At 43.9% G+C, this 24,730-nt stretch overlaps 1 long non-coding RNA gene and 1 pseudogene across 1 annotated transcript in view; one reads left to right on the top strand and one right to left on the bottom strand.

Moving 5' to 3' along the window:
- The window catches only part of LOC134732762 (uncharacterized), a 118,620-nt gene that overhangs the window by 83,247 nt on the left and 10,643 nt on the right, over window positions 1-24,730 (bottom strand). The gene's annotated exons all lie outside the window — the stretch shown is intronic.
- LOC129464654 (DDB1- and CUL4-associated factor 13-like) lies at window positions 18,719-21,128 on the top strand (annotated as a pseudogene).

Raw genomic sequence — 24,730 nt, 5'->3', positions numbered from 1 at the left:
AATGAGGCCCCGGAACTTAAAGTACCTGTCCATTCCTGATGGAACAGAGAAAAAATTCAGGCCACTAACTCTCCAGATGGTGTTCTTTTCCCTTGCACTTTTGTAGATGGTCAAGAAAGAGAAGATTTGTCCCAGGTGGATGCAGGCTACTTCCAGGGTCCTTGAAAAAACTCATATTAGGTTGGTGCAAAGTAATTACCTTATGTAATTAATGTGGGTGTGTTTGTGTGTGTGTGTGTGTGAGAGAAAGCTGTGTATCCGCCTCTGTGTGTCTGCATTCATTTCAGACAAACATCTGCCCTAAGCATTTGTTCTAAGGAGGATTCCACGTGGAAGTCGGGAAGCCGCTGGCCAAGATTTCAGGCCCTCATCAATGTCATGCCAAACCTATGTTTGCTGTTATGTAGATGTGGTCAATATTTTGGGGCAGTCATTTGAGTTCATCGAATCCCACAATGGGAGGTTTCAAATGACTCTGGTTATAAATGACATGGCTAGATGGGGAGCTAAAATTGGCTGCCACTGCCTGCATTTTGTCCTTTCAGTTTTCACCTGCTAACAGAAAACAGAAGACCCTGGCAAGTGACTGTATAATTGTTAATACTGATGATATAAATTCACTTTTTCTCCACTGGTCCTTGTGCTTCAAAAAAGAAAGAAAGGCCAGGCACAGTGGCTTATACCTCTAATCCCAATGCTTTGGGAGGCCGAGGTGGGAGGATTGCTTGAATCCAGGAGTTTGAGGTTAAAGTGAGCTGTGATTGCACCACTGCACTCCAGCTTGGGCGACAGAGCAAGACCCTGTCTCATAAAAAAAAAAAAAAAAAAAAAAAAAAAAGGAAAGAAAAGAAAAAGAAAGAAAGGAAAAGAAAAGAAAAGAAAGGAAGGGAGGAAGAAAGTCATGCTATACTTGAGAAATTCTCAACCGATAAACCAACGTCTCCTCCCACCTCAAGAACAGGCCAGTTCTGACTTCCTCTAGAATTATCTCCATTGATTCACCCAAAGATGATCTCCCATGATGCGCTTTTCTTTAAACAATCTGAAATGTAAACTTCCATGGCTTGTCTGGAGTTTTCAGAAATCAAATGTTATTTCCACCACCCCTCCCCCATCTCCCACCACTCCTGCCACCACCAGCATTTCTTTAGCTGGGAAATTTTTAAGCTTCTTACTGGAAGTTGCTGCCATGTGGTTAAAATCCCCAACAAGTAAAATGTGAGCTTGGCATCAATAATCAGTTTTGTTTTAGAATCACATTCATAATAGTAAGTTGCAATGAGACTGACTCCTTTTTAACTAGGCTTCTAGTGATTTCCCTGAAATCTAATTGAAATTTTGAATCAAGGAAGAATTTCATAAAACCAATTGTATGTAATTTGTACTGAGAACTGTTTTGAGTTCCAAAGTAAGAGGAAATATGGAGGAACATGCTCCAAATCTTGTGCAACACATTTTAACGTATCCTTCTTTTCTTTCTTCTTTTTATTTATTTTTTTAAAGATGAGGTCTTGCTCTGTCGCACAGGTGGGAGTGCAGTGGCACAATCGTGGCTCACTGTAGCCTTGAACTCCTGGGCTCCAGTGATCCTTCTGCCTCAGCTTCCTGGGAATGCAGATACCTTCCAGCAAGCCTGGCTAATATAAAACATTTTTATAAAGATAGGATCTCACTATGTTGCCCAGGTGGGTCTCAAACTCCTGGTCTTAAGCAAATCCTCCAGCCTTGGCCTCCCAAAGCTCTGGGATTATACATAGGAGCCACCAGGCCTAGCCCTTTTCTTCTCTTTTCTCTTTTCTTCTTTTATTTTTGTCTTTCCTTCCTTTCTTTCCCCTCTTTCCCTCCCTCTCTCCTTTCTTCCTTTCCTTCCTTCATCATCCACTGAATATAGTGGCCAAAATGAGTTGATAATTGTCGAATGTTGAGGCAAGGTGAGGGGTGTACAGGGCATCATCGTTCTCTTCTCTATATTTTTGCATGTTTGAAACTTTCCATAATAAAAAAGGAAAAATGGAACAGTGGCTAAGAGAAATGATCCTGGCTTGAGTATTGGGCTGTTCTTAGCTTGAAAGAACCATTGCAGAAAACTCAACAGAAGCAGAAATTACACACAGTTCAAACTCATTTTCCTAGGAGGCTTTTTTTTTTTTTTAAGAAGTATTTTGCTGGAACCTAAAATCCACACTCCCAAACTGTTTCAACATGATCCCTCCTGGCAGGAGTCAGAGATGGCTGGCGTACAAGACGGTTGAGAAAGCCCATGACATACAGTTAGTGGCTGGTTGAGATAGTTTCCAAATATAAATAAACGGTTGGAGGACTAGAAAAATAGGCAGAAAGCAGTGATTCTGACATTAGTCACATGGCTGCCATACATGACCTACTTTACCTGAGAACCAAAAATCATGTTTTAGGTTCTTCCACATTATAGTTCCTACATGTCTTGCTGCTTGTGGGGGAACTCCTTGCCTGGCTTCTTCAAATAAGCAGAATGTACAACCATGCTTAGAGCAGGCTGCTATTTCAGATTTTCCAGGGGAAAAGAGGAATGTACATTAGGCAGATTATTCTACCTCCCTAGTCATGCCAGGGTAAGCTTCCTAGACCAACTAATTCTCCTTCAAGGTCTGGCAGCTCCCAGCTCCCAGCTGCCAGGGGGCCAGGCAGAGCTCCTTCCTCCTCCACCATCTGTGGCCCCAAAGATTCCCCTTCCACCAGGGCCGGCGACTAACTGACCACAGGCTGAGTGCTCCAGGCCCTGGCAGCTCAGAGGACGGGGAAACAGCAGCACACTTGTGGCCCCCTGGAGTCTGTCCCATCTGGCCTACCATCCTGTCATCTCCAAGGATCACCCAAGCTCTGGCCAGGCTGGTAATCTGTCTCCTTTGCACGCCCTTGCTCCCTGCTGCTCTGTGAGGCTTTCCCACGGACTCCCGACTCCTCTTTTACTCCCATGGCAACCCTTTCCATCGGGCTGTCTGGGATTCCTGTTCTTCAGTGGATACTTCCTTCTGTGTCCTCAGTCTCAAAGAATGCGCACCCTAGCTGAAGTCCTACTCTCTCTGGAGTATCCTGGCTTCCCCCTTTTCACATTTCATCTACTGGGTTGGGGACTCATTTACACCAATACTCCATGATCGCTTGCAATCTATGACTCTTCCTCCTCTTGGAAAATACCCCTGCTCTGTAGAGTGCTTGATATTTAAGATGTGTGTGTGTGTGTGCACGTGTGCTCCTGTGTGTGTACATATATAGTGTTAAATGCTCCAGCTTCAATATCCAATGATGTGGGTTCCAATTTTGGTTTTGTACTCACTAGTCTGTGAGACTTTGGTCAAGTTACTTTTTTGAAGGCTTTTTAACTCTTCTATAAAATGAGGACGGCAGTACTTCTATAGCATGGGGTTGTTGTGAGGATTACATGAGAAGATCCATATGAAGTGTCTAGCACATTTCTGGTGTAACTCAGTCGATGTTAACTATGATCACATTTGGCTGCTCACTTGCGTTTTCAAATCCCCCACCATTTGAAAAATGTCAGTGTTCTTTGGCACCACACAGCCTGCTCCTGACAGTTCCCAGCTTCCTTAACTCTGGGGCATGCATTTCTACCACAGGTCTGCCCCACTTTCTGGCAACAACCTCCTAATCTATCTGCTCCTTCTCCCTGCCTGGGTCACCTCCTTCCTGTCCGCCATGTCCTTGTCTCCCCGTAGCACTAGCCTGGGACCCTCCGACCTCAGCCAGATAGTCTACTTTCACTGAGACTTACACAGTTTGTGGTGTGTACCTGATTCATCTTGTGTGAATGTCATGTTTATCCTGTGGTTATATTTTTCATAATTCTTCCATTATAAGGATCCATATGGGGCTGAACCACTTCCTATACCCCACCACATTCCCACAAGCTGGATCGCATGTGAAGAATCTGATAATCTCCCTCTCATCTGGAGATTTGGTCTTAGTTCAGTAATGCCCCTGATCCAGGGAGTTAGTTGTCTAGGACACAGACTTGGCAGGGAGGTGAGGTGGCACTTTTCAGTGGCCATGACTCTGTAGCTGGGACGCAAGGAGGCCACAAGGTGATCTTGATCATGTGAATCAAGCCCGTGAGCTTGGGTGAGGGGTGGAACAGGGCCTGTGAGCGGTGGACACGCTCAGCCGTGTTTCCGTGCCTCTGAGTTTTAGGCTTGTTAAATTTTCTTGATTTTCTTTGATTTCCCTTTCTCCTTTCTTTAGTACCTTTGGAAATTCCAGTCTGTTTCACTTCTGCTGAAACACAGCAAGGATAAGGGATTTTGCCCTGGTGCGGCTCTGTCTTTAAGATGACACTTACCTTTGGGAGGCAGAATGCTAAGGGCAGAGGTAGTCCGACCGAGGGCTGTCTATGGTGATCCCCCACCTGTGGCACACAGGATGCCCAAGTCAGCGAGCTGAGACCTTCCTGTCCCAGGGACGTGTAGAGCCAGGGAATTTGGGGGAGAAGATCTGGCTTGGCTTGTGCCTTATCTTTCCCATCATTCTGAGAGGTGAAGTGGCTCTTTCTCAGAATGGAATGGAGAGGAAGAAGATTCTTGTGGTTACTGGAGAATTAGAACATGACAAGGTACTCGCTCCATTTTGTTTGAGGTTTTATGAATTCTCAAAACATCAGAGGCATTTCTATCAAAAAAAAAAAAAGGTCCCCAAAAGGCAACTCGTGATTGACCACCATTTTGGAGGATTTATTCATTCTTGTAGGTGGATAATAAAGAATAAAATATAATTGTGTAATACTTTAAAAAGACTATACAGGGAGTTGGGAGTCTGTCCACCAGGCTCTGCTCCCTCGCTGAAAGGCAACGTGATTTACTATAAGATGCTTAACTTTGCTCTATATTTCCTGAGGTTTAAAATAAGATTTGTACTTATCTTTTCCTTTAAACTGACATGAACAATAAGGGAACATTTATGTCAAATAATTTGAGCAACTCAAGGGAGCAAAGGGCTTTAAAAATGCCAACCGGACTGTGAAGTTTTTAGGTATTTGAGATCTACAAAATGGACTGGAAAAAATAATGGGCATGTCTCCAGAAATCACCAACAGCTGTGCGTTTAAAGATAAATAAAAATAATATTTCACATTGAGAAATTGGAATATCGGGGTTGAGTAGACAGGAAAATAGGGAAGAAAAGGAGAAGACACAGAAAAAAAAAGCCTTAAAACTTTGTGCTTCAGCAGTTGAACCTCTCTTGATTATCATTCCCAGAATTCCGTTCTACTTTTTCCATTTTTTTTTGTTTTTTTGTTTTTTGTTTTTTGTTTTTTTTAGATGGAGTTTTGCGCTGTTGCACAGGTTGGAGTGCAGTGGCACGATATTGGCTCACTGCCGCCTCTGTCTCCCGGGTTCAAGTGATTCTCCTGTCTCAGGCTCTGAGTAGCTGGGATTACAGGCGCCCGCCACCATGCCCGGCTAATTTCTGTATTTTTAGTAGAGGCGGGGTTTTGCCATGTTGCCCAGGCTGGTCTCGAACTCCTGACCTCAGGTGATCCACCCACCTTGGCCTCCCAAAGTGCTGGGATTACAGGCATGAGCCACCGTGCCCGGCCTACTTTTTCGAAATTTTGTCATGAGTTTCCTAGGGCTGCCATAATGATAGGACTACAAACTGGATGGCCTAAAACAACAGAGATCTATTTTCTCCAATTCTGGAGAACAGGAGTCTGAAATCAAGGCAGGCCTGGTTCCTTCCGGAGCTCCTTCCATCTCTCCCAGCTGCTGACAGTCCTTGGTGTAGACGCATCACCCTCATCTCTGCCTCTGTTGTCCCACGGCGTTCTCTCTCTGCATCTCAGTGTTCGAATCTCCTCTCCTTATAAAGACAGCAGTCATATTGGATTAGCGCCACCTAGTGACCGCAGTTTAACTTGAGGACAACTGCAAAGACCCTCCTTCCAATAATGTCACATTCTCATGTAAAGAGGGGTTAGGACTTCAACATATTTTTTCAGAGAAGACATACAATTCAACCCAAAACACTGACCAAAACTTCGCTTTCCCTGGGCGACCCCGGCATGGCAAGTTCTCTGCGTGAATAAGGCAGTGGTTGTTTAACAGGCGTGCCAGGAGGCTCAAGGAGCAGGGGCTACAGGGACCTGCATTGTATTGTAAGTGACATGAGGGTGCCTTGTTGTAGTTTCTTTCCTGGGTCTCATCACGCCTTCTCCTAGCTCTCAGTTGCTCTTCAGCTTGCAATCCAAGAAATGTATTTGTAGTTTAATGAACAAATCAAATACTTTAAAAAATTGGTTAGTTTAATCTTAAAAAATCAAAGGCTTTAAAAAAGGGATCACAATGCATGTTTCTAGCCTCTTGCATTCACCTTTATCTTTCCTCCTCCATCTGCTACAGCCACAAGGAGAGCATCCGCTTGACCTGTAGTCAGGGAGCACTGCTAAAGGTTATATCTTCACTCAGCTGCAGTCAGCTGGTGACCGCAGATGCATTATGAAATTAAATGTCCTCCTATTTTAAAGCTTCTACGAGTCATTAAAATTTTTTTGTTTATAGATATCATCAGGAGTGGCAGGGTGGGAGGAGGGTAAGGGAAAGAGAAGAGGATGTTTTCAGCTGAGCAGAGGAAGCAAAGTTTGACATTTACAAGACCCGCATGTTATCTCTGGCTTGACCGTCTTGGTTCACATTCTTGTGTGGGTTCAAGTTTCCTGAGCACATGCGTATTGACCTTAGTAAGAGGCCAACTCTGGATTGCCACGAGTCAGCTAACTCCTGCTGCCAGAAAATTGATTTTTTTTCTTCAGCAAAAAGTGTCTTGTGCAATTTTTACCTAATCAGGTCTGAAAAATAGTGCCCTCTCATTTTGCAAAAACAGTTCACTACTAACAATATTAATAAAAACACGTGAGTTTACATAAAGGTTTTGAGTCTATTTCTGTGTGCTTTGACTGCAGTGCCTCCTAGTGGACACTTTTATGCTATACAAGTTTCTCATGGTTGATCAATATTCACAGAAATGTTAAGAATGCATTTGAACAAACTCATTGTTTTCTACAGTAGGTTCCTCTTTTGTTTCTTGTTAGGTTTTAATTTTTCCCCAGCTAAGGTTCACTTCAATACATGACCAAATTGTGTCTATGTATAATCCTCTGATTGTTCACAGGAAATTTTCTACACTCCCCTCTTCCTCATCTTAGGAGAGAATAGAGATAGAATAAAATGCACGCATAAGGAAGTTGCCATAAGAGCTTTTGAACTGTGGTTGGTAACATGATATATGTATCTGGAAAACTAGAATGCTAAAAATACCGCAATAATGAGGCTTTAAAACTAAGATGATTATGACTTAAACATTTAAAAGCAGGGTAGGAATATGAACTCATTCAGCAAGAGTTTGACATCTATTCCATTCTAGCAGGCTTGTGGCAAGCATGTGGGGAGGAATGGCCAGTCCCCAGATAAAGGCCACCTGCTTGTTGCTTTGCATAGAGGTGTCCTGCCTGTGACTTTATCCCCAGATGATTCAGCGAAGACAGGCTCTCCAGCCGCCCGCATGTTCCCTCTCACTGTGGATGTAATTGGGGCTCAGGTGAAAGTCCTCACCTCACTTCCTGGTGTTGTAGCTTCAGGAGTCTGCCGGGCAGCAAAGTCAAGTGAGTTGAGCAAGGATTGTCTTGTGTGGGGCACGGATTTGGAGGGTTCTGAAGGCTCCTTGATAGTGACTGTAAAGCTATGGCAGAGATTCCCAGACTTTGAGATTTTACAAACAAGCCAAGAAATAAAGAAAGGTTTTAATGGGATTAGAAAAAGATGCCCAATTTAAAAAACAACAAACTTTTTTCCCTGTAATAGCATTAAAAATAAACTAATAATGGGCCGGGTGCAGTGGCTCACGCCTATAATCCTGGCACTTTGGGAGGCCGAGACGGGTGGATCACCTGAGGTCAGTAGTTTGACACCAGCCTGGCCAACATGCCAAAACCCCGCCTCTACTAAAAATACAAAAATTAGCTGGGCGTGGTGGTGCACAACTGTACTTCCAGCTACTCTGGAGGCTGAGGCAGGAGAATTGCTTGAACCCAGGAGGCAGAGGTTGCAATGAGCCGGGATTGCGCCACTGCACTCCAGCCTGGGCGATGGAGCAAGGCTCCGTCTGGAAAAAAAAAAAAAAAAAAAAAAAAACGAAAAAAGAATAATGAAACAACTACCATCACCTACCATCATTGGTTCATAAAAGAAAGAATGCTTTAACACAAAAGACAAGGCATAATTTTAAAAGCAAAGACATTTCTTCCCAGGAGAACATGTTTTATGTGAAAGGTATATATGCATGTGTAATACATATGAATATGCATGTATATACACGTACACGCACACGTTTGTCCTTACTTTTCTTTCATTTCACCACGAAGCAAAGAATAGTTTCTTGTGAACTGGCAGTTGTCTGTGGACTGGCATTTGGGGACTGATATGAGAACTTTGTCCCTGAACTTTGACGTTCTCTGGTGTGACTTGGAGAATGCCTCCACTAAGTTATTTCTTTGAAATCGGGACTCAGGACTAAATTGTTGCTTTAGGAGAGCTTTTGCCCTCTTGAGTTACAGAACTCATTCCCTGCTGGCCTCAGCTTGTGGTAGAGAACACGTGAGAAGGTCAAAGCTGAGAGGCTCTTGGGAGCCACAGGACCTAAGGGGTCTGCTGGTTAATCCTCCTAATTTTGTGCAGAACTGTACATGATTATTCCAGACAGATGGGAATGTGCCCGTATGTTCAGAACCTCAGAGGAAGGATTCCAAAGCCTCCCTAGACATTGCATTCTAATGCTCAGGAATGCTTGCTCTCACAGAGGAAATTTATGGACCCTAAGACAGCCATTTAGAGCCAGAACGGGCCTAACATGACTTGGTTTGAATTTCCTTATATTACAAAGTTGATAATCAGCCTTGACACAAAGGACATGCAGGGGTTCACTCATTTTTGGGGAGACCAACACTATATGACCCACGCAGCCTAACACTGAAGGCTTGCACAGGGAACCTAACACTGCGGCCTTGAACAGGGAGCCTAACACTGCAGCCTTGAACAGGGAGCCTAACACTGCAACCTTGAACAGGGAGCCTAACACTGCAGCCTTGAACAGAGATGCACATCTCAGATGATGGGCGGGCCGGGTTCGGGTCTCCTGATGTAAAATCACACTTAACCCACTCCCTGAGATGATACAGTGATTCATCTCGCACCTAACCCCACTCCCTTGAGATACAGGGATGCATAATTTCACAGCTAATCCCACCCCCTGAGATGCAGTGCTAACTGGTGAATATCCCCCCTGCCCCACATTTGAGCTGAGGAAAAGTCAGCATTTCCTTTCCTGAGCGCCTTCACCTGATGGGCTTGTACCATTATTTTATTTTCCAAGCTTTCTTTTAATCATGCTTGAACTTTTTTTTTTTTTTTTTTTTTTTTTGAGACGGAGTCTTGCTCTCTCACCCAGGCTGGAGTGCAGTGGCGCGATCTTGGCTCGCTGCAAGCTCCGCCTCCCGGGTTCACGCCATTCTCCTGCCTCAGCCTCTCTGAGTAGCTGGGACTACAGGCGCCCGCCACCATGCCTGGCTAATTTTTTTGTATTTTTAGTAGAGACGGGGTTTCACCGTGGTCTGGATCTCCTGACCTCGTGATCCGCCGGCCTCGGCCTCCCAAAGTGCTGGGATTACAAGCGTGAGCCACCGCGTCCGGCTGAACTTTTAATCCTTTATTTAATGGCCTTATCTTTTTTTTTTTTGAGATGGAGTCTCGCTCTGTCTCAACCAGGCTGGAGTGCAGTGGCGTGATCTCAGTTCACTGCCACCTCTGCCTCCCGGGTTCAAGAAATTCTCCTGCCTCAGCTTCCCGAGTAGCTGAGATTACAGGCGTGCATCACCACAACCAGCTAATTTTTGTATTTTTAGTAGAAATGGGGTTTTACCATGTTGACCAGGCTGGTCTCCAACTTCTGACCTCAGGTGATCCACCCGCCTCAGCTCCCAAAGTGCTGGGATTACAGGCATGAGCCACTGAGCCTGGCCTAAGGCCTTATCTTAATATTTAATTGTTTGATGTTTTTTCAACTTTAATTCCATTTTCATGTGTCATTCCAAATATGCACAATATTCTAATGCCCAGCTGATACTGAGCATTTACACAATGCATGCATTATCCTTCTCTGCATGTTAAAAGTCTACACGTCACATCGTCTTACTTGTATATATTTGCAGTGTACCTTTCAATTTGCTTTGTTTTGTCTTCCTAACCTTTGAATTGTTATATATCTGGGCTATTTAACTTAGTTTGTTGGTTTTGGATAATGTCTTTATAGTGGGTTAAGTGACACCATTTCAAAAGATATGTCCAGATCCTAACCCCTGGAACATATGGATGGTACCTTATTTGGAAAAAGGCTCTTTGCAGATATAATTAAGGATCTTGAGATGAGGAAATCGCCATGGGTTATCCTGGCAGGCCCTAAATCCAATGACAAGTGTCTTTATGGGAGACACACGTAGGAGAGACAAGCCAAGGAGAAGGTGATATGAAGACAAGGCAGAGATTGGAGCAATGCGGCCACAAGCCAACGAATGCTGACAACTGCTGGAAATGCTGGCAGCTACCAGAAGCTAGAAGAGGCAAGAGATGGATCCTCCCCTAGAGCCTCTAGAGGCAGTGCAGCCTGCCAACACCTTGATTTTGGACATCAGAAGGTACATTTCTGTTATTTGAAGCCATCAAGCTTGTATTACTTGGTTATGGGAGCCACAGAAAACTAATATGCTGAGTATCCAACATTCCAAGGCTGTGTTCAATACATTTCCTATAAGGTGCTAGTCAGTCATTACTCCGTTATTTAATAACTTCTTCCCTGCCTTTGGGGTCACAGATCTTGGTCATTTTGCATATTCTATTCATTACATTTTATTGGCCAGCTTATGGGCCATGTCTAGAATTGGAGACTTCTGTCTCTTTACCAATCAACAAAAAAAAATTGGTTTATTTACTTATTTTTTTTTTTTTTTTGCGATAGAGTCTTGCTGTGCTGCCCAGGCTGGAGTGCAGTGGCACGATCTCGGCTCACTGCAACTTCCTCCTCCCAGGTTCAAAAAATACTCTGCCTCAGCCTCCCAAGTAGCTGGGATTACAGGCACCCACCACTACACCCAGCTAATTTTTGTGTTTTTAGTAGAGGTGGGGTTTCACCATGTTGGCCAGGCTGGTCTTGAACTCTTGACCTCGTGATCCACCCGCCTTGGCCTCCCAAAGTGCTGGGATTACAGGCATGAGCCATGGCGCCTGGCCTAAGAAATTGGTTTATTTCTAATTCATACATTTTGAAGCAAAAGCCTAGAAAACGTATAGAACTGAAGAGTTTGACATCTCAGAAGGAAATATGAGTCACGTGAGGGTGTTTTTGAGCATTTACACTCATTGTACTGTTGTCACAATTAGTGTGTGGTTGGGAGCTGGGCTTGCTGGGTGGGAATCCAGCTTTATCAATTGGCTGTGAGCAAGTTATTTATTTTCTCTGCCTTGATTTCCACATTTGTGAAATGGGTACAATATAATTGTACCAAATTGCAGGGTTATTTGGTGAGGATTAAGTGAAGTGATATATGTAAGGTTTTTAGAATGACACATGGGACATGGTGAACACTATAGAAGTGTTAACTAGTGTTCATGTGTTTATGCTTAAACATCTAATTAGTGTAAAAGCTCCTTAAAAATGGAAGGGTCTGAACTTTTATAACTTTAAATTATTTCCTTAGGCTAAAAGAATTAAGAAAGTGCTCCTAGGTACATAATCCTTGGTAACCCTGAAAATAGAGTTTTAAGTAGAATTATATATACTTGGATGAGTAAGAAATGACATGCCCATAAAGCCAGTATTAATTATGCTTTATGTTGTTGATAGCTATAGTTAGCAGGCAGTATGACAAATGTCCTCCCTTATTAAACCAGCTACCCTGTCTCATTCCTTAGTCCTTTGCAGTATTTCTCAAATCTATTCCATCATTTCAATTCAAAGGTGAATTGATTAATCTCATTTAGTCCATTATTACTTCATTCTAGCACTATTGGTAAATCTTCATGGAACCCATCCCCATATAATTATTTTCCCTTCAGCAGAATTTTGAGCACAGCGTTCTATAGTCCCCAAACCTTGTGAAATTCCCCAAGTCTACAGCAATGACCTCAAAACTCTTTCGATTCTGCATACATTCAGTGGGAAAAAATAGTGACATGCCATATAAATAATACACAAATGCTATTATACTAATCATACATACTTGATAAAACACATCACAATAGAAAGTTTGGGAAATGAGTTTAAGCTGAAATGGGAAGTATTTCCAAATGTCTCTAGTCGTGGTGCTAAGACCTATCATCAGCTACTCTTTCAAGGCACATTTTGCACTTAGGGTGGATTTTCTCTTTAATAGCAGTGGATACAAATCTGATTACAGTGCATCTTCCTGGTAATTTAATTTTTTTCCAGTGTATTGTTAGAGGTGAGGTGATCACTGTTGCCTTTTTTTGAAATGGAGTCTCGCTCTGTCATCTAGGCTGGAGTGCAGTGGTGTGATCTCGGCTCACTGCAACCTCTGCCTCCCAGGTTCAAGCGATTCTCCTGCCTCAGCCTCCCGAGTAGGTGGGACTACAGGTGTGGGCCACTATGCCCAGCTAATTTTTGTACTGTTAGTAGAGATGGGGTTTCACCATGTTGGCTAGGCTGGTCCTGAACTCCTGACCTCAGGTGATTTGCCCACCTCGGCCTCCCAAAGTGTTGGGATTTTGGTCGTGAGCCACTGCACCCGGCCCATGTTGCTTTTAGCTCAGGCTGAGACGTAGGTGAGTTGGCTCTGCAAATTTCCTGTTGCTTCTCTGTTCTTGCTCTATTAGTACTAATATTAAGTTCAACCTGTAATTTATTTCCAGGAGTCTTTTTAAGCCACTTGTCCATTTTTTGAGGGTTAATTAAGCTAACACATGAGCCACGTGTACTGCAAAACAGGACAATACATGGGAAGTAAGGGGTGGGAAAGCCTGTATGTGAGATGGTCAGTGAGTGTATAAACTTATCCCCACTCCCGTCACCCACACCACCTTGGGATAGATTCATACACTCGCTGACCATCTTACATACAGGCTGAGTGAAGATATAATGTCAATTGCTATAACTAATGTTGACAAAACAGAAGGCCCAACCTGCTCTTGCTGTCTGTCATTTTGTGCACCTTCAGTGTGGACCTGCATCTCTTTGGGGAACACTCAAAAACTTTTTAACCTGACTTCTAAGACCTTTGGAGCCTGGACTCCATCGACCCTTCCTGGTTGGATTGTTGAACAGCTCCTGTAGGACCCAAATTGGACAAAAGCAATTAGCGATTCAGTCCAAACAGATTGCTCACTGTCCTCCCTCTCAGCATGGCTTGTTTTTGCCTCTAAGAATTCTTTGGCCTGACCTTGCCATGTGTAAGTAGAAAGTTCTGCCTTCCCAAGGAAACCCAGGGCCGATCCTCCCGCTCCACAAAGTCTTCCCCTGTAACCTCAAGGTGGCAATGAGCTCTTCTCTCTCTGACTCTGGAATTATTTTTTTTGGCAATTAGTCAAACTGCCTGGTGAATTGTGTTCTATTTTTGTCCTTCAAAGTTAAACTTTTATTATTCTTATTCTCTTTTTTACGTGTAGGTGTCTTATCTCCCCAGCTAGACTGGTAATTCCTTAATGATGAACCTATGTTTTCTCTTTCTTTTTTAAAAAATTAACTTAAAAAATCAAGGTAATACGTATATGTAATTTAAAACGTTATCAGTACAAAGGAGCTTATAATGGAAAACACCATTCCCCTACTCGTTCCTTCCCATCTTTCTTTTTGCTTTCCTTAGGGGTATGGCCTTGCAATACGTAGTTGGTTTTCCTGGCAAATTCCTCTATATTTTACTGCTCTTTTTCTAATTTTTGATTTGTCACTTGTAGACATTGTTTACTGACTTTCTGTTATGCGATATAAGCATAGGGTGTTCCGATAGCTCTCCCTCTCATCTCCCCTTCCCTGCTTTTCAGCCTTGCATTTTCCCAATATGTTGCAATTTGTTGTTAAATTACTAGTCAGCATTTACATTGTTATGACTATATAAATATGGTTTACCGCTGAGCCAAGTAGGGTATATGAGCTGATTCCTTTTTACAAACTTTTGTTGTTCCTGAAGTTGCCACCTTTTCTCATGTGTTTTGTTGTCTCTGAAAGTGTAATTACTTCTTATTTCCAAGTGTCTATCAGTATCAGTTTCCAAATTCGCAAATGCATCATAATCTTTTGGTTTAATTGATCTGACCTGGACCAGCTCTTGTCTGGATTGGCTGTGCTGTTGTTGTGCTGGGACTTCCTTCTGATGCTCCCTTGTGTTGGACACCCGCCTTTTTGATTCTATGTCTGTCTTCTCCTTGGCTTTGACCCCCATTCTGACAGTCTTAAAAGTCTGAATATGTCTATTCTATCCTTTCTTTGGATGGATAGATTGGTTGGGTATAAAATACTAGACTGGCTGGGTGCGATGGCTCATCCTTGTAATCCTAGCACTTTGGGAGACTGAAGTGGGCAGATCATTTGAGCGCAGGAGTTTGAGACCAGCATGGGTAACATAGCAAAACCCCATCTCTACAAAAAGTACAAAATATTATCCAGGCATGGTGGTATGCTATGGTCCCAGCTACTCAGGAGGCTGAGGGGGGAGGATCACCTAAGCCTGGGAGAGTCGAGGCTGCAGTGAGCCATGATCATGCCACTGCACTCCAGGCTGGGTGGCAGAGCAAGACCCTGTATCAAAAAAAAAAAAATCTAGATCGAGAGCAATTTTCCTTTAGAATTTTGAAAGTCTTTATCTTTTTACATCTAGTATGGCCATTCTGATTCCTGATTCCATTTGTTTGTTTCCTCTCTGGAAGTCTTCTGCATCTTTTCTTTATCTCCAGGGTCCTGAGATTTCAAGATGGTGGGCTTTCTGATGATCTTTTTATCCATTCATTGGGCTTGGCACAGAGTGTACCTTTTTAATTCAGAGACTTGTGATCCTCAGTTCTGGGAAAAGTTTGCTACAATCTCTGATAATTTCTTCTCTTCTGTTCTTTTTCTGGAATTTCAGAAGTGTTGGACCTCTTGTTTTGAATCTCTGCCTCTTCTTTTCACTCCTGTTTTCTATTTCTTGATATTTCCATTTTCCTTTCTAGCATTTCTTCCATATTATATTCTAATCCTCTACTGAAATTTATATCTTGGTTATCACATTGTTAATTTACAAGGAATTTCTCTTGCTTTCTGAACTTGTTTCATGTTTTCCTGTTCTTATTTTATGAGGATACGTTCTTCTTTAATAGCTCTGAAGGTATTGATATTATGTATATGTATCTCCAGTTCCTGTATTGTCTATTTCCTTTGGAGTCCTTCCCGCCAGACTTCTCTAGCTCAGGTTGCAAGTTTTCTTTTTTTTTTTGAGATGGAGTTTCACTCTTGTTGCCCAGGCTGGAGTGCAATGGTGCGATCTCAGCTCACTGCAACCTCCCCCTCTTGGGTTCAAGCCATCCTCCTGCCTCAGCCTCCTGAGTAGCTGGGATTACATGCACCTGCCACCATGCCTGGCTAATTTTTTTTTTGTGTGTGTATGTGTGTGTTTTTAGTAGAGACGGGGTTTTGCCATGTTGGTCAGGTTGGTTTCAAACTCCTGACCTCAGGTGGTCCACCTGCCTTGGCCTCCCAAAGTACTAGGATTACATGTGTGAGCCGCCGCACCCAGTTGTAAGTTTTCTTAAATGCCTGGTAATCCTTGGCTGTCCTTTTATAATTAAGACTAAAATACATAAAAGCAATTTGCAAGTTTGGGCAGAGCTTGTGAAAAAGTGGGTTTCCCAGTAGGTGCAAAACACGTTTTGGCTAGAGAGCCAGCTGGCCTCTTCATTAGGGAACCTGGTCTCCAGAGAAGGCTCCAATATCCTATTGGTGGGTATTTTCCTGGTTATAGACTTCTGGGATCAGATTGTGGAAAATGGAATGGGCACTCTCGCATCAATAGGCTGACTAAGGTTAATTTCCCCATTTTCAGGTCTGCGCCTCAATCTCCCTCCTCTGTGCTTATCAGTAACAAACAACTGGACTGGTGCCACTTGGAGTCAGTTTCTCCAGACATGTTTCCAGACAAGGGTGGGAGTCAGGTTGGAGGTGCTTGCCTCTGGAACGATTGGGAGGGAACCCCTGCCTCTAAGTCCTGGACCTTGGAGGGCTTCTGTAGGTGACAGGCTTTCAGACCCTCCAGTGAAAGAATTACAGTGTAAACTGTCTTCTTCTTCACTCAAGGGCCCAAATGAAGGAATATTGCTGTGAATTATCTGAATGGGTGGAGTCTGTGGTGCTTGATCTGGGTGGAAAGAATCGGTGGGAACTGCAGCTCAGAATCGACATCACTCAGGACGTTTTTGTTAACATGCAAACATTCAAAACTGTATGGAAAGCACTAAGTTGACATCAATTTGAAAGTACATTTGCATTCTTTGGGACCTTAGAATGCATCTCCATTCTTGACATTCAGCTATGTCAAGGAGATTTCAAAATAATTCTAATTTGGCACCAAATAGGCCTGGCTCTGTTACCTTTCCCTAGCACAGATAGGGGAGTGTGCATTTTCCTTTCCTAGGTGCCAAGAACTCACTATCATAAGTGGAAGAAGACAATCATTCAATATAATTGAATCAAAATTTAAGAATATCTTAGGTTGAGTAATTTCTTCTTACTGGTTGTATTGAGCAGTCAAAGAAATGTTTACCTTCTGAACTGTAAGAGGCCACAAAGGCAGAGTTGCAGTGCCAGGGAAATTAGTGCTAGTGGCCCCAGAAATATTCTGGAGCACATGCGTCCCATGAATTGGCACTTCATCCTCTGCACTTCTCACGGCTTTCCATGGAGAGGATATCGTAACCTCTTTATTGGACTCTAAATCTCATTTTAAATCTCTGAATTATGCCAGTACCTTGTAAGGGAAATTAGATAGTTCTACATGGGCTTTGATCCTCAATGTGGCAGATAAATTGAATGAATGGTGATCAAGGATATTAATAACTTAATATGTATTCATTGCTTAATATATACCACACATGGGGCTAAGGATTTTACAGATATGAGCTCACTTATTCTCACAGCCACCATATATTGTATCAGTTAACTTGGACTAAGTAATGCCTCAGTTAAAAAATAGTCCCCAGATCTCAGAGGCTCACAGCCATTCATGTTTACCTCTCGCCCACATGCCATGTCCATCGTGGGGCTGTGTCATGGAAGGAAGCGCAGCATGTGGGTGGAGATTGGTAGTCTCAAGGCAAAAGGAAAGGAGTGATGGCAAGCTAGGAGTTAGTTCTTGAACTTCTGTTCAGACGTGAAACACATCACATATCCCCTCAATTCAATGGCCAAAGCAAGTCACAGGGTCCCTCCTGACCTCAATGGGCCAGGGAGGTTTTATCCTACTACTTGGAAGGGCATCTCAAATCCCATGGCCACGTGTGGTATCAGTGGATGGGGAAAGCATAGTCCTCCACCAGGGAGGGGCAACAAATGTTTTGGGTAATACAACCCCCCACAGATAGATACTGTTATTCTCTCACTCTACTGGTGAGGAAAATGAAGCAGTGTAAGGATGGCGTCCAATTCTCAAACTCTATAAAGGAAGCAATTGATTTGAACACCTAAAAGACTGTATAGATTTTATCTAATTCAAATGCAAGCAAAGCAAAACAGAACAAAAATACAGTGTCAGGGACATAATCACACAGAAGCATCAGAATCAAACCCCATATATCACTTTTTTTTTTTTTTTTTGAGTCAGAGTCTTGCTCTGTCACCCAGGCTGGAGTGCAGTGGTGCAATCTCAGCTCACTGCAACCTCCGCCTCCTGGGTTCAAGCGATTCTCATGCCTCAGCCTCCCGAGTAGCTGGGATTATAGGCGCCCACCACCACACCCAGCTGATTTTTGTATTTTTAGTAGAGATGGGGTTTCACCATACTGGCCAATCTGGTCTTGAACTCCTGACCTCAGGTGATCCATCCGCCTCAGCCTCCCAAAGTGCTGAGCCACTTTGGGAGCCCGGCATATAGGCGTGAGCCACCACCCCCTGGCCTATATGCCACTTTTAAAAAAAGAACAAAAATTAATTTTCACCTGAATTTTCAATATCCCAGGGTGTAGTAAGGGGAAAAAAATCAAATATTAAGAAATTCTCTATAAGGAAAAACACCAAGGGATTTCTTTTCAAAAGAGCCAACCTAAGGCTGGGTGTGGTGGCTCATGCCTGTAATCTCAGCACTTTGGGAGGCTGAGGCTGGCGGATCGGTTGAGGTCAGGAGACTTGCCTGGACAACATGGTGAAACCCTGTCTCTACCAAAAATTACAAAAGTTAGCCAGGCATGGTGGCGCATGCCTGTAGTCCCAGCTACTCAGGAGGCTGAGGCAGGAGAGTCACTTGAACCCCGGGAGGCGGAGGTTGCAGTAAGCCGAGATCGCGCCACTGCACTCCAGCCTGGCGACAGAGCGAGACCCTGTCTAAAAAAAGAAACAAACAAAAAACAAAAACAGCCAATGGAATTTTATCTGACTTATACAAATGAAATTCAGATTCTAAAATCAAGAGTCCAGGCACCTTAGGTGATCTCAGAGAAGATCCTGTTTCATATGGGGGATTCTCTAGTGTTTTACATTTCTCATGTGACTTTGAAATTTGCCAAATGTAAGAAATAGCTGAGAGGCAGTAAGTATTGTTTTTTAAGGGGAAATCATTTCTACGAGAAAATAGGAACCCGGAATGAAAAGTTCGTGGAGTTTGGCAGGAAGAACAACCAAGAGGAAGGTTAAGATGCTGAGCTGGAACCCAAATAGCTATGTCCGTGAAAGCAAGTTGAATTTACAGACTTCTCAGAAACTATGATCCTACCCTACATCCTTTTGCGGCCCCGCGAGAATACGTAAGACATTTAAATGCTGTCAAACTGGAAAGAGTATTTGCAAAACCATTCCTTCTTCCCTGGATGGTCACTGAGACGGAGTCAATTGCTTGGCAAAGCATCCAAGGAGCCTGGCTCCTGTCCTTTCTGGGCCATGTGATGGAGAGGTTAGAATTTGGAACCTGACTCAGCGGAAATGTGTCCGTACAATACAAGCACATGAAGGCTTTGTACGAGGAATATGTCCTCACTTCCGTGGGACTTTTTTTTTTTTTTTGAGACGGAGTCTCGCTCTGTTGCCCAGGCTGGCGTGTAGTGGCGCGATCTCGGCTCACTGCAAGTTCCGCCTCCCAGGTTCACGCCATTCTCCTGCCTCAGCCTCCCGAGTAGCTGGGACTACAGGCGCCCGCCACCACGCCCGGCTAATTTTTTGTATTTTTAGCAGAGATGGGGTTTCACCGTGTTAGCCAGGATGGTCTCGATCTCCTGACCTCGTGATCTGCCTGCCTCGGCCTCCCAAAGTGCTGGGATTACAGACACCGCGCCCAGCCTGGACTTCTTTTTTTTACAGTTGGTGATGACAGGACTGTGAAGCAGTGGGAATTGGAGGGACCAGGCTATGGAGAAGGGGAAGAGCTTTTGCATACGGTATTAGGGAGGCAGCGGACACTGGGATTGATCATCACTGGAAAGAAGCTGTTTTTGCCACATGTGGACAGCAAGTAAACATTTGGGATGAACAAAGAACTAATCCTGGCTGGGCGCAGTGGCTCACACCTGTAATCCCAGCACTTTAGGAGGCTAAGGTGGGTGGATCATGAGGTCAGCAGATCGAGACCATCCTGGCTAACACGGTGAAACCCCGTCTCTACTAAAAATACAAAAATTAGCCGGGCATGGTGGCGTGTGCCTGTAGTCCCAGATATTTGGGAGGCTGATGCAGGAGAATTGCTTGAACCCAGGAGGCAGAGGTTTCAGTGAGCCGAGATTGTGCCACTGCACTCCAGCCTGGCGACAGAGCGAGACTCCGTCTCAAAAAAAAAAAAAAAAAGTTCGCTTAAAAGTCATCCTGGGCTTATTACTTATTACACAGTAGAAATTAGCCAAGCAGGCGACACTGTGTTTTTTTAACAAGCCTGCCACCTTGTGGTTATTTGGAAAACCAGACTGGCAAAACCAGTGCCTTTGCTTCCACACATATTTAATGAGTGTCTAATATCACAGTCACCAAGCCCTGTTCTAGGCCCTGAGCTTACAACAGTGAATGAAATGGACAAGGAGCCACACTATTCTGGAGTTTATATCTCATAGCAGAAGAACATGTGTGTCTAAGTTAGTATTTGGAAACATATCCCACCTTCATCAACCTCTTAACCTAATAGCCTACCTACGTGTGAGTCCCCCTTCCCTGTCATTCTTTCTCCTGTAGGTGGGCAAAATACCCCTGTTCCTATAAAGCCCATCCCTTCCCTGTTTCTATTCCCTGGACCCAAACACACCTTGCCTTTTCAAGGACTCAAGGACTTTGCATCTGTATCTGGCCCCTCTTCCTCCAACATTCAGCTCCCTGGCCCTTGCATACCCATCAGCATATACACACGCTCTCAAAGCCTTCATTACAAAACCTTTTCCTTAATCCAAAATTCTCTCTAGCTAATGCTGCATTTCTCTGCTTCCTGTCACAATCAATAAAACTTCTGGAAAGTTTCGTCTGTGTTCACTGTCTCCATTCCCCTCCACTTGCCTTAGCCCAGGGCATCTGTTATCACCACTCCCGTGGAACCTGTCCAGCGGGGACCACACACCATCCCCATCCCCAAAGCACCCCTCAGTCCTCACCCCACTCTGTCCCTCAGCACTGAACACAGCAGACTGCTGCCCTTGCCTCCTTCCAGCAAGCCTTTGTGGCTCTCAGCTAGCAGCACCCTGTACCCACTACCATCCTCTCCTCATGATCGCAGGGCTGGCTCTCATGGTTCAGCTTTCCTCCTCCTACACGCCTTCCACAAGCATTCTAGAAAACGGCCCCTCCTGAGAGAAAGCGCTATCTGGAGTGACCTTACTCTTTTTACCCCTTATGCCGGCAAGCCCTGCATCTGCCCTGTTTGTTGCTGAATTCCCAGCACTCAGGAATAGTTTCCAGCGTTTAGTAGGTGACCCAAATTATGTTTAGTTGGCATATGTTTAAAATTCATGTTGCAGTAGTGGCCACCCCATCCCATCCTGGTGTAGGGGTAATCTGGTATTTCAGAAACAGAAGCAGAAAGGAGTTGAACTGACTGGAGCAGCATCTTTGGCACTGAGAAGATCCTTTAACCTCAACGTGTCTTAGATTCTCAATTTATAATATGAAGAAATTGGACTACAGTGGAGATGACAATGACGTATCAGCTTTGGAGTGAGATCAGATTAACTGGCAGTAGAATCTTGGGCATAGTATTACGAAAAACTTTTTAGCCACAGAAAGAATGCTTTGATTGATTGATATTGATTGGTTATCAATACCTACCCCGAATGTGGGAGGGGACTTGGCTGTGTATTTTTGGACATAGTTTCTTTCAGTTCTAAATTATTATTTTTTTTTTTTTTTGAGACAGAATCTCTCTCTTTTGCCCAGGCCGGAGTGCAGTGGCGCTATCTCGGCTCACTGCAAGCTCCGCCTCCCGGGTTCACGCCATTTTCCTGCCTCAGCCTCCCGAGTAGCTGGGACTACAGGCGCCTGCCACCGCACCCAGCTAATTTTTTGTATTTTTTTAGCAGAGACGAGGTCTCACCGTGTTAGCCAGGATGGTCTTGATCTCCTGACCTCATGATCCGCCTGCCTCGGCCTCTCAAAGTTCTGGGATTACAGGCGTGAGCCACCACGCCTGGCCCAGTTCTAAATTTTAAAGAGTGTTTTAAAAAGCTTTTCAAAACATTGTTGTTTCAACTGAATTTAATTTAATTTAATTTTTTTTGAGATGGAATCTTGCTCTGTCACCCAGGCTTGAGTGCAGTGGTGTGATCTCTGCTCACTGCAACTACTGCCCCTGGATTTCAGCGATTCTCCTGCCTCAGCCTCCCAAGTAGCTGGGACTACAGGTATGTGCTACCATGCCTGGCTAATTTTTGTATTTTTAGTACAGACAGGGTATCACCATGTTGACCAGGCTGGTCTCGAACTCCTGACCTCAGGTGATCCGCCCGCCTCGGTCTCCCAAGTTGCTGAGATTACAGGCATGAGCCACTGTGCCCAGCCTCAGTTGAATTTTAGAATTGAACTAGACAAACTTTTGAAGGGTTCTCAACATGTAGTGATATAATAAAAATGAAATCCAGACTCAAAATTATTAAACTGCAGTCTTCAGGAATTAATCTAAGATAATTGAAAATAGATCGGCATCTATTCATTTAGCCAGGATTCATCTGCTATCCTATATCATGAGGCAAAAGTATTATATTGTAGAATATTAAAAAATGTCCCATTCAGAAAAATGTCGTGCACTAAACCTGGCATTTATTCTGCTTCCTATTTCATTTCCTTTTATCTCTATGCCTTTTAGTTGACTGACATTACTTGCTTTCTTTCCCCCGTTTTGCTTCTCTACAAGAAGATAATTCCAGATTACATTGGCAGATATTTCAAGCTATATTTCAATTACTAGGATATTGTGAAATTCATGAGATTAAAATAAAATAAACCTCAGAAGGGAGTATAAGCCTCTCCTAATGGAAATCGGGATTAAATTCAAATGTCATGACCGTATGTCACAAATGTTTTGAGTGGATGAAAAAAACAATGAAATGTATTTAAATACATGAAAGAATGTACAGAGTTAACCTTAGTGAAAAGAAAAAATAATGATTTGAGAATGTGGAAATAGTCACATGAAATTCTGTATATGACCTGTTAAAAAATTAGAGAACTCTGTTTTCTCCGTTTATTTGTTGCTCCCAGATAATTTCCTAAGGTAGATAAGATAATACATATTAAAGCAATTTGAGTTATTTGAAAGGAACCTTCAGACTCACATTATTATAGTTTAGGAGTGATTTTAGCAGGAGCAAATTATTAATGATATAGATCAGGAATGGGCAAACTGCTTCCCTTGTGTCAAGAGTGACCTGCTAGGTGTTATGTAAATAAAGTTTTATTGGAACATAGCCATGTCCATTTGTTGACACATTGTCTATGGCTGCATCCTGATACAGTGGCAGTGGTGGATAGTGTCAACAGAAATCTCATGGCTTTCAAAGCAAAATATATTCACTATTTGACCCTTTATGAAAAATTTTGCTGACTTCTGCTCTAGATTATCAGCATCTCTATTGGACTCTGTATTTCTGAAGGCATGGACTCTGTGCTTAAACTTAGTTTTCAAGTGCTCTTAAAAAAATATGTGCCATGGCTCATGCCTGTAATCCCAGCACTTTGGGAGCCCGAAGCAGGAGGATCACCTGAGGAGTTTGAGACCAGCCTGGGCAACACAGTGAAACCCCATCTCTACTAAAATACAAAAAATTAGCTGGGTGTGGTGGCAGACGCCTGTAATCCCAGCTGCTTGGGAGGCTGAGGCAGGAGAATTGCTAGAACCCGGGAGGCGGAAGTTGCAGAGAGCTGAGATCCATCACTGCACTCTAGCCTGGGCAACAGAGCAAGACTCTGTCTCAAAAAAAAAAAAAAAAAAAAAGTTAGGGTCAGGCGTGGTGGCGGCTCACACCTGTAATACCAGCACTTTCGGAGGCCAAGGCGAGTGGTTCACCTGAGGTCAGGCATTTCAGATCAGCCTGGCCAACATGGCGAAACCGTGTCTCTACTAAAAGTGATTCCAGTTACTTGGGAGACTGAGGCATGAGACTCGATTGAACCTGGGAGGTGGAGGTTGCAGTGAGACAAGATCGAGCAACTGCACTCCAACCTGGGCAACAGAGAGAGACTCTGTCCAAAAAAAAAAGTCAGTACTTTTGAGATTATCAGTTAAAGACAACATTAAGAAATACAATGACATGGCTGGGCCTGGTGGCTCACACCTGTAATCCCAGCACTTTGGGAAGCTGGGGTGGGTGGATCACCTGAGGTCAAGAGTTTGAGACCAGCCTGGCCAACATAGCGAAACCCCATCTCTACTAAAAATACAAAAAAATCAGCCGGGCGTGGTGGTGGGCACCTGTAATCCCAGCTGCTTCAGAGGCTGAGGCAGGAGGGTCGCTGAAACCCAGGAGGCGGAGACTGCAGTGAGCCAAGATTGCACCACTGCACTCCAGCCTGGGCGACAGAGTGAGACTCTGTCCCCCTCCAACCCACCAAAAGAAAAAAAAGAAATATAGTGACAAACACAAGTTTATGCAGTGGGTGGCATTTTTTATACCAGTAGTTACATATGTCCTTTAGGCTCATTCCACTTCCCCACCCTCAGGTGGGGTCTTCAGCATCCCCATCCCAGAAGGAGCTCGGGAGGCTGAGGCAGGAGAATTGCTAGAACCTGGGAGGTGGAGGTTGCAGTGAGCTGAGATCGCGCCACTGCACTCCAGTCTGGGCTACAGAGTGAGACTCTGTCTCAAAAAAAAAAAAAAAAAAAAAAAAGTCAGGGCCAGGCGTGGTGGCTCATACCTGTAATCCCAGCACTTTGGGAGGCCAAGACGAGTGGATCACCTGAGGTCAGGTGCAGGTGTGAGGTCCCTGGTCTTCCAGTTCAGATCTCCTCCCGGTGTTCCCCAGGAGCCACTTGGGGTGCTTC

This window comes from Symphalangus syndactylus, chromosome 16 (genome assembly GCF_028878055.3).
Source record: "Symphalangus syndactylus isolate Jambi chromosome 16, NHGRI_mSymSyn1-v2.1_pri, whole genome shotgun sequence".
In the NCBI taxonomy this organism is placed as follows: domain Eukaryota; kingdom Metazoa; phylum Chordata; class Mammalia; order Primates; family Hylobatidae; genus Symphalangus; species Symphalangus syndactylus.
This window is presented reverse-complemented; position numbering and strand designations above follow the sequence as displayed.